We start from the raw sequence: 13,459 nt of genomic DNA, 5'->3' as shown, positions 1-13,459 counted from the left end.
TTGTCTTGATCTCTCTCGCTCTTATCCATATCCCTCAGTTTCCGCTAGTTACCACAGCCACCAAGTAAATATTGTCTGTGTCGTAAAATTAATAAAAACAAAATTGTGCTTTTTGGTCTGAATTTAAGGTTAGGCATAAGGTTAAACGTGTGGTTAATGTTTGAGTTAGGTTTTATATCCCATTTTAAGAAGAGGCATTTTAGAAATAGGCGAAGTTTATGACTTTGTGGCTGTGGTAAATAGTTACGACCCACTAGTGACGACCCCTTCGATCTCTTGCTGCTCTGACGTAAAGACGTGGGAACGTGCTTGGAGAGACCACTGTATCCTGAACAACATCAGTTTAAATAACAATTGTGGAATCGGCGGTTCGCCTTCAAAATTAAAGTCACCATTGTAAGCAATGAAAACTCATAAAAATGGTGGATTCATGCCACAATTGGACTAGATCATGCTAAATAAAGTTGGAATGTTGTTATATAAATTTAACAAAAGACAATAATGAGTTAATTTGACGCAAAAAAAAGTTGAAATCGCATTGTGGATGTTGACTTCAGAATTGCATTGGGGGCATACTTCTATTGCAATGTACAGCCTTCCCTATGGATCTGGGGTCCATGAAATGGGGTATCAGCCTACTCAGTGAACTGTGAAGAACTTTCATGCATATTAGTGTCGTAGCTCTAATTTTAGGACTTTAACAGTTGGAAATCACCTTCCCAGTCATCCTATTGTGTGTATTGGACATTCATATTGTAATGTCCAGCCTTACATAGGGAACTTGGGTCCATCAAATTTGGTGTCAGACTCCTTAGTGTGGCTGCTCTAGTCCAGCTCCACCTTCCAACACTGCTTTAGTCCAGCTCCACCTTCCAACACTGCTCTAGTCCAGCTCCACCTTCCAACACTGCTCTAGTCCAGCTCCACCTTCCAACACTGCTCTAGTCCAGCTCCACCTTCCAACACTGCTCTAGTCCAAGATTTCCAAGAACAATGAGAACACAGCCGGAGAGATATGTTCCTATGACGTTTGTAATGGGGGACCTGACCAAGGCCTTTAATGGGGGACCTGACCATGGCCTTTAATGGGGGACCTGACTAAGGCCTTTAATGGTGGACCTGACCATGGCCTGTAATGGGGGACCTGACCAAGGCCTGTAATGGGGGACCTGACCAAGGCCTGTAATGGGGGACCTGACTAGGGCCTTTAATGGGAGACCTGACCAAGGCCTGTAATGGGGGACCTGACCAAGGCCTTTTATGGGGGACCTGACCATGGTCTTTAATGGGGGACCTGACCAAGGCCTGTAATGGGGGACCTGACCAAGGCCTGTAATGGGGGACCTGACTAAGGCCTTTAATGGGGGACCCGACCAAGGCCTGTAATGGGGGACCTGACCAAGGCCTTTTATGGGGGACCTGACCAAGGCCTGTAATGGGGGACCTGACTAAGGCCTTTAATGGGAGACCTGACCAAGGCCTGTAATGGGGGACCTGACCAAGGCCTTTTATGGGGGACCTGACCATGGTTTTTAATGGGGGACCTGACCAAGGCCTGTAATGGGGGACCTGACCATGGCCTTTAATGGGGCACCTGACCATGGCCTTTAATTGGGGACCTGACCAAGGCCTGTAATGGGGGACCTGACCAAGGCCTGTAATGGGGGACCTGCCCATGGCCTTTAATGGGGCACCTGACTAAGGCCTTTAAATTGGCACCTGACTAAGGCCTTTAATGGGGGACCTGACCAAGGCCTGTAATGAGGGACCTGACTTTAATGGGGCACCTGACCATGGCCTTTAATTGGGGACCCGACCAAGGCCTGTAATGGGGGACCTGACCAAGGCCTGTAATGGGGGACCTGACCATGGCCTTTAATGGGGCACCTGACCATGGCCTTTAATGGGGGACCTGACCAAGGCCTGTAATGGGGGACCTGACCAAGGCCTGTAATGGGGGACCTGACCTAGGCCTGTAATGGGGGACCTGACTAAGGCCTTTAATGGGAGACCTGACCAAGGCCTGTAATGGGGGACCTGACCAAGGCCTTTTATGGGGGACCTGACCATGGTCTTTAATGGGGGACCTGACCAAGGCCTGTAATGAGGGACCTGACTAAGGCATTTAATGGGGGACCTGACCAAGGCCTGTAATGAGGGACCTGACTTTAATGGGGGACCTGACCAAGGCCTGTAATGGGGGACCTGACCAAGGCCTGTAATGGGGGACCTGACCAAGGCCTTTAATTGGGGACCTGACCATGGCCTGTAAATGGGGGACCTGACCATGGCCTTTAATGGGGGACCTGACCATGTTCTGTAATGGGGGACCTGACCATGGCCTGTAATGGGGGATCTGACCGTGGCCTGTAATGGGGGACCTGACCGTGGCCTGTAATGGGGGACCTGACCTTGGTATCCAGATATTGCTTTCATGCAGACCCCAGAGAACTCCAAAACATGCTAAGGATTGTTCTTCAACCGTTTTAGAATGTATTTGTTAAAGCTTTAAAAGAATGTCATTCTAGATTACAAAGTGCTATTCGGGAGCACAGTTATCGACTTTGTCCTGAAGCCGTTGAACAAGTCAAATCAATGCAATCATTGGTCGATTCATCAACAAGTCAAATCAATGCAATCAGTGGTCGATTCATCAACAAGTCAAATCAATGCAATCAGTGGTCGATTCATCAACAAGTCAAATCAATGCAATCAGTGGTCGATTCATCAACAAGTCAAATACGGTGATGTGAGAGAAATTATTGAGAACTTTGAATAAATAAATGTTTCCAGTAAGTTTCTTAGCAAACGATCTGCTCTATATTCTCAGTCTAGATTTGAACATTCTCAGTCTAGATTTGGACACATATGAATTGTCACGTGTAAATCACATTTTCAGATAAATGTCATTTAAAATCAAATAAAAAGTACATTCCAGGAACAACATTGGTTACATTAAACATTGGTACATGAACCGTTACTCAGAAACTAAATCTACAGCCTTACTTAAGGCCTTGTCATTAAGCAGTTCATGATAAAGTCGACACCTGTTGTGACAAATACAATTTGATTTCGATTTGGTGTTTTAAGAAGTAGAACAATTATTTTTTCATGAAGCCACATTTGTTGTGGTAGCACATAGTAAAAACACAAATATCCTGGATATCAGTGACACTTATTTATAGTTGTGTTCTGTGGGTGTCACTGAGTAGGCTGATATCCCAGATCCTATGCCACAACGCAATCCTGAGGACGATACATCCACAGCGAATTCAACAGATTTGTATCTTTAAAAAAAATAAAATTAACTAATTATTGTATTTGGTTGTTTTTATATAACAACATTGCAACTTTGTTTAGCATGATCTAGTTCAATTGTGGCACGATTCCCACTATTTTCATCCGTTTGTATCAGTATCAATGGGAAACTTTTAATTTGAAGGCGAACCGTCGATTCCACTATTGTTGCTCACGACACACACGCCTTGGAGCGAGAGATGCCAGACTAACTATTATTCGAATGTCTCTCCGGCTATTATTATCAACAAATAACTATTGTTTTTCATTTTTTGATGATAGTTTTAAACAATACCAACGGTGGCGAATTACTTATTTTGTGACAAGTTATGCGAGTTGTGTTGTTTTGGTAAAAGTTGGGGAGCCTTTCGCGCACGTCTCCGGCAGCCAGTCGGTTTCTCGACTAATTAGGGAAATGTTGCTGGTATCCATTGTATTGGAGTTGTCGCACTAGCCAGTCGTCTTCGTTCTCACACTAGGATATTGTCTCTCTGCGATGGCTGAGGCGAGGAGAATGGAGGACGAGGAGCGGGAGAGTTTGAGAGGAGAGCCGAGGGAACCTGTTATAAGACGCCAACCCAGACCGACCAACTCATCTGGAGGTAAAATATCTCACCAAACAACCTTCCCCACAATCTCTGTTTATATTCATTAGTGCACACTGTAGAAAAACGTTTTGCAACGGAACACACAAAAAATAGTGTTTCTTGTTTGTTCTGTTTGTTCTGTCAGCCCTGTTTCAGTAGGTTTTCTTCCATTTGATACCTGGTATGGTTGGCTGGTCTCTGTTGGATAGGAGGAGGAGGAGGAGGAGGAGGAGGACTAGGATTTCATCCCAAATGGCACCCTATTTCCTAGATAGTGCACTCATTTTGATCAGAGCCCAGGTCAAAAATAGTGCACTACATAGGGAATAGGGTGCTGTTTCAGACACTGCTAGGGAGGATGCAAAACACAACAAATCCTCACATTCCTTCAGCCTGGCAGGGAAGACACAAACACATCCTGCAGGCATCAAGTAGAATTGCTCTCTGGGCCAGAGTGAAAAGATCTAGGCCTAGATACTGTCCACAGTCACCACATTTGCTAACTCTGTGTGTGTGTGTGTGTGTGTGTGTGTCCTGGCAGGGCCTACCCTCTGCATTCCTGGGGTGAATCAGCTCTCCCTGATACCTCCTCTCAGAGCACGCACACACACACACCTGCACACAAACGCACGCATACACACACGCACACACACACACACGCACGCACGCACGCACACACCTGCACACACACACAAATGTGGTGAAGCCTGACATGCTGTTTCAGATATTCCTAAATAAATCCTTCATATCAGCGTTATAATGCATTATAGCTCATGCATAATGAAACTGTAAGCATTCACACTAAGAGCAATTAGGTTGTGTACCAAATGGCACCCTAAATACCGGGCTTCTGGAAAGTATTCAGACCCCTTTTCCACATTTTGTTACTTTACAGCCCTATTCTAAAATGGATTCAATTGTTTTTTCCCCTCATCAATCTACACACAATACCCCATAATGACATCACAATACCCCATAATGACATCACAATAACCCATAATGACATCACAATAACCCATAATGACATCACAATACCACATAATGACATCACAACACCCCATAATGACATCACAATACCCCATAATGACATCACAATACCCCATAATGACATCACAATACCCCATAATGACGAAGCAAAAAAAAATAATTGTCATTTTTGCAAATTTATAAAATATGTCAAACTGAAATATCACATTTACCTAAGTATTCAGGCCCTTTACTTAGTAGTTTGTTGAAGCACCTTTGGCAGCGATTACAGCCTCAAGTCTTCTTGGGTATGATGCTACAAGCTTGGCACACCTGTATTTGGGGAGTTTCTCCCATTCTTTTCTGCAGATCCCCTCAAGCTCTGTCAGGTTGGATGGGGAGCGTCGCTGCACAGATATTTTCAGGTCTCTACAGAGATGTTTGATCGGGTTCAAGTCTGGGCTCTGGCTGGGCCACTCAAGGACATTCAGAGACTTTTCCCGAAGCCACCCCTGCATTGTCTTGGTTGTGTGCTTAGGGTTGTTGTCCTATTGGAAGGTGAACCTTCACCCCAGTCTGAGGTCCTGAGCACTCTGCAGCAGGTTTTCATCAAGTATCTCTCTGTACTTTGCTGCGTTCATCTTTCCGTCTATCCTGGCTAGTCTCCCAGTCCCTGTCGCTGAATAACATCCCCACAGCATGATGCTGCCACCACCATGGTTCACCGTAGGGATGGTGCCAGGTTTCCTCCAGACGTGACGCTTGGCATTCAGGCCAAATAATTCAATCTTGGTTTCATCAGACCAGAGGATCTTGTTTCTCACGGTCTGAGAGTCTTTGGGTGCCTTTTGACAAACTCCAAGCAGGCTGTCATGTGCCTTTCACTGAGGAGTGGCTTCCGTCTGGCCAATATACCATAAAGGCCTGATTGGTGGAGTGCTGCAGAGATGGTTGTCCTTCTGGATGGTTCTCCCATATCCACAGAGGAACTCTGGAGCTCTGTCAGAGTGACCATCGTGTTCTTGGTCACCTCCCTGACCAAGGCCCTTCTCCCCCGATTGCTCAGTTTGACTGTAAACATAACAAAATGTGGACAAAATGAAGGGGTCTGAATACTTTCCGAATGCACTGTAGTGCACTACATGGGTTTCCATTAGGGACAAAGCCTTCTGGAACCCAGAGAGAGAGTTCCGTTGGACAGCGTTGGACTTTCTTCAGTTTACTACATTCTGGAAGAGATTGGATCCACAAGAACTGTTGGAGTTCTGCTGTAAAAATTTCTGTGGATTTTTTGTTTTATCTGAAGCACTGACAGAGGAACTTTAGATGCTGGGGAGTTATCTATCTTTATTCTGTTGGACCAGGGGAGTTATCTATCTTTATTCTATTGGACCAGGGGAGTTATCTATCTTTATTCTGTTGGACCAGGGGAGTTATCTATCTTTATTCTATTGGACCAGGGGAGTTATCTATCTTTATTCTGTTGGACCAGGGGAGTTATCTATCTTTATTCTATTGGACCAGGGGAGTTATCTATCTTTATTCTATTGGACCAGGTAAGTTATCTATCTTTATTCTATTGGACCAGGGGAGTTATCTATCTTTATTCTATTGGACCAGGGGAGTTATCTATCTTTATTCTGTTGGACCAGGGGAGTTATCTATCTTTATTCTATTGGACCAGGGGAGTTATCTATCTTTATTCAATTGGACCAGGTAAGTTGACTTGAGAACGGGGGAGTTAAAGGGGGAATACGCCTGTTGGAAGCTGATCATCTCCAGGGTGTTAAGAGTGGCCAGGTAAACTGTAGCTACTGTTCTCTCAGTAACCATGCTCTTCTCTCTCTCTCTTCTCGCTCTCTTCTCGCTCTCTCTTTCTCCCTCTCTTCTCTCTCTCTCTTCTCTCTCTCTCGTTCTCCCTCTCTTCTCTCTCTCTCGTTCTCCCTCTCTTCTCTCTCGCTCGTTCTCCCTCTCTGCTCTCTCTCTCTTCTCTCTCTCTCTTTTTCCCTCTCTTCTCTCTTTATCGCTCTCTTCTCTCTCTTTCTCTCTAACTCTCTTTCTCCCTCTCTTTCTCTCTTCTCTCTCTCTCTCTTTCTCTCTTCTTTCTCTCTGTCTTTCTCCCTCTCTTCTCTCTTTCTCCCTCTCTTCTCTCTTTCTCCCTCTCTTCTCTTTCTCGCTCTCTTTCTCGCTCTCTCTTTCTCGCTCTCTCTTTCTCCCTCTTCGCTCTCTCTTTCTCCCTCTTCTCTCTCTCTTTTTCTCCCCCTCTCTTTCTCCCTCTTCTCTCTCTCTTTTTCTCCCTCTCTCCTCTCTCTTTTTCTCCCTCTCTTCCCTCTTCTCTTTCTCCCTCTTCTCTCTCTCTCTTTCTCCCTCTCTCTTTCTCCCTCTCTCTCTTTCTCCCTCTCTTGCTCTCAGAGAGGCACAAGGAACACAGACTGAGGTGAGTTCTGACAGATAACTGTCATATTAATTATTATCTTGCTTGATACACACACACAAACACGTGGCTATCAGGTTAGGAGGTATTAACAGGGCTAGTGGTTGGGTGAGGAATTTCCCTCCCAAACAAGTGTAGTAGTCTATCTGACTTCCTCCAATAAACCAATTTAGCAGGACCTCAGGAAGTGTAGCTGCTGCCTTGGAACTAATGGAGATACTTAATAAACCCTGGGAAGAGTAGCTGCTGCCTTGGCAGGAACTAATGGGGATCCATAATAAACCCCAGGAAGAGTAGCTGCTGCCTTGGCAGGAACTAATGGGGATCCATAATAAACCCCAGGAAGAGTAGCTGCTGCCTTGGCAGGAACTAATGGGGATCCATAATAAACCCCAGGAAGAGTAGCTGCTGCCTTGGCAGGAACTAATGGGGATCCATTATAAACCCCAGAAAGAGTAGCTGCTGCCTTGGCAGGAACTAATGGGGATCCATAATAAACCCCAGGAAGAGTAGCTGCTGCCTTGGCAGGAACTAATGGGGATCCATAATAAACCCCAGGAAGAGTAGCTGCTGCCTTGGCAGGAACTAATGGGGATCCATTATAAACCCCAGGAAGAGTAGCTGCTGCCTTGGCAGGAACTAATGGGGATCCCTAATAAACCCCAGGAAGAGTAGCTGCTGCCTTGACAGGAACTAATGGGGATCCATAATAAACCCCAGGAAGAGTAGCTGCTGCCTTGGCAGGAACTAACGTGGATCCCTAATAAATCTCAGGAAGTGTAGCTGTGTGTGTATAGTGGGCATGTTATTGTGTGTGTGTGTGTATAGTGGGTATGTTATTGTGTGTGTATAGTGGGTATGTTATTGTGTGTGTATAGTGGGCATGTTATTGTGTGTGTATATAGTGGGTATGTTATTGTGTGTGTGTGTGTGTGTGTATAGTGGGTATGTTATTGTGTGTATAGTGGGTATGTTATTGTGTGTGTGTATAGTGGGTATGTTATTGTGTGTGTATAGTGGGTATGTTATTGTGTGTGTGTATAGTGGGTATGTTATTGTGTGTGTATAGTGGGTATGTTATTGTGTGTGTATAGTGGGTATGTTATTGTGTGTGTATAGTGGGTATGTTATTGTGTGTGTATAGTGGGTATGTTATTGTGTGTGTATAGTGGGTATGTTATTGTGTGTGTATATAGTGGGTATGTTATTGTGTGTGTATAGTAGGCATGTTATTGTGTGTGTATAGTGGGTATGTTATTGTGTGTGTATAGTGGGTATGTTATTGTGTGTGTATAGTGGGTATGTTATTGTGTGTGTCTCTTCACAGTCCCCGCTGTTCCATTATGTGTATTTTTATCAGTTATTAAATCTGATTCTCCTGCTGCATCAGTTACCTGATGTGGAATAGAGTTCCATGTAGTCATGGCTCTATGTAGTACTGTGGAATAGAGTTCCATGTAGTCATGGCTCTATGTAGTACTGTGGAATAGAGTTCCATGTACTCCTGGCTCTATGTAGTACTGTGGAATAGAGTTCCATGTAGTCATGGCTCTATGTAGTACTGTGGAATAGAGTTCCATGTAGTCATGGCTCTATGTAGTACTGTGGAATAGAGTTCCATGTAGTCATGGCTCTATGTAGTACTGTGGAATAGAGTTCCATGTAGTCATGGCTCTATGTAGTACTGTGGAATAGAGTTCCATGTAGTCATGGCTCTATGTAGTACTGTGGAATAGAGTTCCATGTAGTCATGGCTCTATGTGGTACTGTGGAATAGAGTTCCATGTAGTCATGGCTCTATGTAGTACTGTGGAATAGAGTTCCATGTAGTCATGGCTCTATGTAGTACTGTGGAATAGAGTTCCATGTAGTCATGGCTCTATGTAGTACTGTGGAATAGAGTTCCATGTAGTCATGGCTCTATGTAGTACTGTGCAGCTCCCATAGTCTGTTCTGGACTTGGGGACTGTGAAGAGACCTCTGGTAGCATGTCTTGTGGGGTATGTATGGGTGTCTGAGCTGTGTGCCAGTAGTTTAAACAGACCTCTGGTGGCATGTCTTGTGGGGTATGTATGGGTGTCTGAGCTGTGTGTTAGTAGTTTAAACAGACCTCTGGTGGCATGTCTTGTGGGGTATGTATGGGTGTCTGAGCTGTGTGTTAGTAGTTTAAACATACCTCTGGTGTCATGTCTTGTGGGGTATGTATGGGTGTCTGAGCTGTGTGCTTGTAGTTCAAACAGAAAGCTCGGTGCATTCAACATGTCAATACCTCTCATAAATACAATTAGTGATGAAGTCAATCTCTCCTCTACTTTGAGCCAGGAGAGATTTACATACATATTATTGCTGTTAGCTCTCTGTGTTCATCCAAGGGCCAGCAGTGCTGCAGTTCTGGGCCAATTGCACTTTTCCTAAGTCATTTTTTGTGGCACCTGAACACACGACTGAACAGTAGTCAAGGTGAGGCAAAACTAGGGCCCGTAGGACCTGCCTTGTTGATGGTGTTGTTCAGAAGGTAGAAACTAGGGCCTGTAGGACCTGCCTTGTAGACGGTGTTGTTAAGAAGGTAGAAACTAGGGCCTGTAGGACCTGCCTTGTTGATAGTGTTTTTAAGAAGGTAGAAACTAGGGCCTGTAGGACCTGCCTTGTTGATAGTGTTGTTAAGAAGGTAGAAACTAGGGCCTGTAGGACCTGCCTTGTTGATAGTGTTGTTAAGAAGGTAGAAACTAGGGCCTGTAGGACCTGCCTTGTTGATAGTGTTGTTAAGAAGGTAGAAACTAGGGCCTGTAGGACCTGCCTTGTTGATAGTGTTGTCAAGAAGGTAGAAACTAGGGCCTGTAGGACCTGCCTTGTTGATAGTGTTGTTAAGAAGGTAGAAACTAGGGCCTGTAGGACCTGCCTTGTTCATAGTGTTGTTAAGAAGGTAGAAACTAGGGTCTGTAGGACCTGCCTTGTTGATAGTGTTGTTAAGAAGGTAGAAACTAGGGCCTGTAGGACCTGCCTTGTTGATAGTGCTGTTGAGAAGGTAGAAACTAGGGCCTGTAGGACCTGCCTTGTTGGTAGTGCTGTTAAGAAGGTAGAAACTAGGGCCTGTAGGACCTGCCTTGTTGATAGTGTTGTTAAGAAGGTAGAAACTAGGGCCTGTAGGACCTGCCTTGTTGGTAGTGCTGTTAAGAAGGTAGAAACTAGGGCCTGTAGGACCTGCCTTGTTGAAAGTGTTGTTAAGAAGGTAGAAACTAGGGCCTGTAGGACCTGCCTTGTTGATAGTGTTGTTAAGAAGGTATAAACTAGGGTCTGTAGGACCTGCCTTGTTGATAGTGCTGTTAAGAAGGTAGAGCAGCGCTTTATTATGAACAGACTTCTCCCCATCTTAGCAACTGTTGTATCAATATGTTTTGACCATGGCAGTTTACAATCCAGGGTCATCTCAACTTGCTCAATTTCCACGTTATTCATTACAAGATTTAGTTGAGGTTTAGGGAAATATTTGGGACTAACTTATTCCTTACCACCCATTCTGAAACTAACTAAAACTCTTTGTTAAGTGTTGCAATCATTTCAGTTGCTGTAGTAGCTGGCGTGTATAGTGTTGAGTCATCAGCACACACAGACACAATGGCTTTACTTAAAGCCAGTGGCATGTTGTTAGTAAAGATTGAAAAAAGTAAGGGGCCTAGACAGCTGCCCTGGGGAATTCCTGATTCTACCTGGATTATGTTGGAGAGGATTCCATTAAAGAACACCCTCTGTGTTCTGTTAGACAGGCAACTCTTCATCCACATTATAGCAGAGGCTGTAAAGCCATAACACATACTTTTTCCAGCAGCAGACTATGATCTATAATGTGAAAAGCTGCACTGAAGTCTAACAAGAAAGCACCCACAATCATTTTATTATCAATTTCTTTCTGCCAATCATCAGTAAATTGTGTGAGTGCTGTGCTTGTTGAATGTCCTTCCTTATAAGCGTGCTGAAAGTCTGTTGTCAATTTGTTTACTGTAAATAACATTGTATCTGGTCAAACACAATTTTCCAGAAGTTTACTAAGGGTTGGTAACAGGCTGATTGGTTGGCTATTTGAGCCAGTAAACGGGGCTTTACTCTTCTTAGGTAGAGGAATGACTTCAGCTTCCCTCCAAGCCTGAGGGGACACACTCTCTAGTAGGTTTAAATAGAAGATGTGGCAAAGAGGAGTGGCAAAATTGTCTGCTATTATCCTCAGTAAGTTTCCATCCAGATTGTTTTTTTTTACCTCTTCCACACGACTTCACAGAATTAAAAAGTACAGTTCTTGTCTTTCATAATTTGGTCCGATATACTTGGATGTGTAGTGTCAGCGTTTGTTGCTGGCATGTCACCCCTAAGTTTTCTTATCTTGCCAATGAAAAAGTAATTAAAGTAGTCGGCAATATCAGTTGGTTTTGTGATGAATGATCCATCTGATTCTATGAATAATGGAGCTGAGTTTGCCTTTTTTCCCCAAAATGTAATTTAAGGTGCTCCAAAGCGTTTAACTGTCATTCTTTGTCATTTATCTTTGTTTCATAGTGTAGTTTCTTCTTGTTTTTATTCAGTTTAGTCTCATGATTTCTCAACTTGCAGTTCGTTTGCCAATCGGTTGTACAGCCAGACTTATTTGCCATTCCTTTTGCCTCATCCCTCTCAACCAAAACTTTTTAAATTCCTCGTCAATCCACAAGGATAAATGTTTTTACAGCCATTTTCTTAATGGGTGTTTATTAGTAACTGGGAAAAGTAGTTTCATTAATGTGTCAAGTGCAGCGTCTGGTTGCTTCTCATTACTCACCACAGACCAGCAGCGTCTGGTTGCTCCTCATTACACACCACAGACCAGCAGCGTCTGGTTGCTCCTCATTACAGACCAGCAGCGTCTGGTTGCTCCTCATTACAGACCAGCAGCGTCTGGTTGCTCCTCATTACACACCACAGACCAGCAGCGTCTGGTTGCTCCTCATTACACACCACAGACCAGCAGCGTCTGGTTGCTCCTCATTACAGACCAGCAGCGTCTGGTTGCTCCTCATTACACACCACAGACCAGCAGCGTCTGGTTGCTCCTCATTACACACCACAGACCAGCAACGTCTGGTTGCTCCTCATTACTCACGACAGACCAGCAGCGTCTGGTTGCTCCTCATTACACACCACAGACCAGCAGCGTCTGGTTGCTCCTCATTACTCACCACAGACCAGCAGCGTCTGGTTGCTCCTCATTACACACCACAGACCAGCAGCGTCTGGTTGCTCCTCATTACACACCACAGACCAGCAGCGTCTGGTTGCTCCTCATTACACACCACAGACCAGCAGCGTCTGGTTGCTCCTCATTACACACCACAGACCAGCAGCGTCTGGTTGCTCCTCATTACAGACCAGCAAATATTATTTACATCATCAACATATGAATCACTATAAAACTTATTGTATGACCTCTTATACACTATATTAGGCCCAGCCTGACCTCTTATACACTATATTAGGCCCAGCCTGACCTCTTATACACTATATTAGGCCCAGCCTGACCTCTTATACACTATATTAGGCCCAGCCTGACCTCTGATACTCTATATTAGGCCCAGCCTGACCTCTTATACACTATATTAGGCCCAGCCTGACCTCTGATACTCTATATTAGGCCCAGCCTGACCTCTTATACACTATATTAGGCCCAGCCTGACCTCTGATACTCTATATTAGGCCCAGCCTGACCTCTTATACACTATATTAGGCCCAGCCTAATATTGAACATCACCCAGAGAATATACCTCTCTGTTGATATCACATACAGTATCAAACATTTCACACGTTATCCAGATACTGACTGTTAGCACTTGGTGGTCTATAGCAGCTTCCCACCAGAATGGGCTTTAGGTGAGGCAGATGAACCTGTAGCCATATTACTTCAACAGTATTTAACATTATCCAGATACTGACTGTCTATAGCAGCTTCCCACCAGAATGGGCTTTAGGTGAGGCAGATGAACCTGTAGCCATATTACTTCAACAGTATTTAACATTATCCAGATACTGACTGTCTATAGCAGCTTCCCACCAGAATGGGCTTTAGGTGAGGCAGATGAACCTGTAGCCATATTACTTCAACAGTATTTAACATTATCCAGATACTGACTGTCTATAGCAGCTTCCCACCAGA

The sequence above is a fragment of the Oncorhynchus clarkii genome, chromosome 21, assembly GCF_045791955.1.
Source record: "Oncorhynchus clarkii lewisi isolate Uvic-CL-2024 chromosome 21, UVic_Ocla_1.0, whole genome shotgun sequence".
Classification (NCBI taxonomy): domain Eukaryota; kingdom Metazoa; phylum Chordata; class Actinopteri; order Salmoniformes; family Salmonidae; genus Oncorhynchus; species Oncorhynchus clarkii.
The sequence above is the reverse complement of the archived record's forward strand: the minus strand, read 5'-3'. Positions refer to the sequence as shown.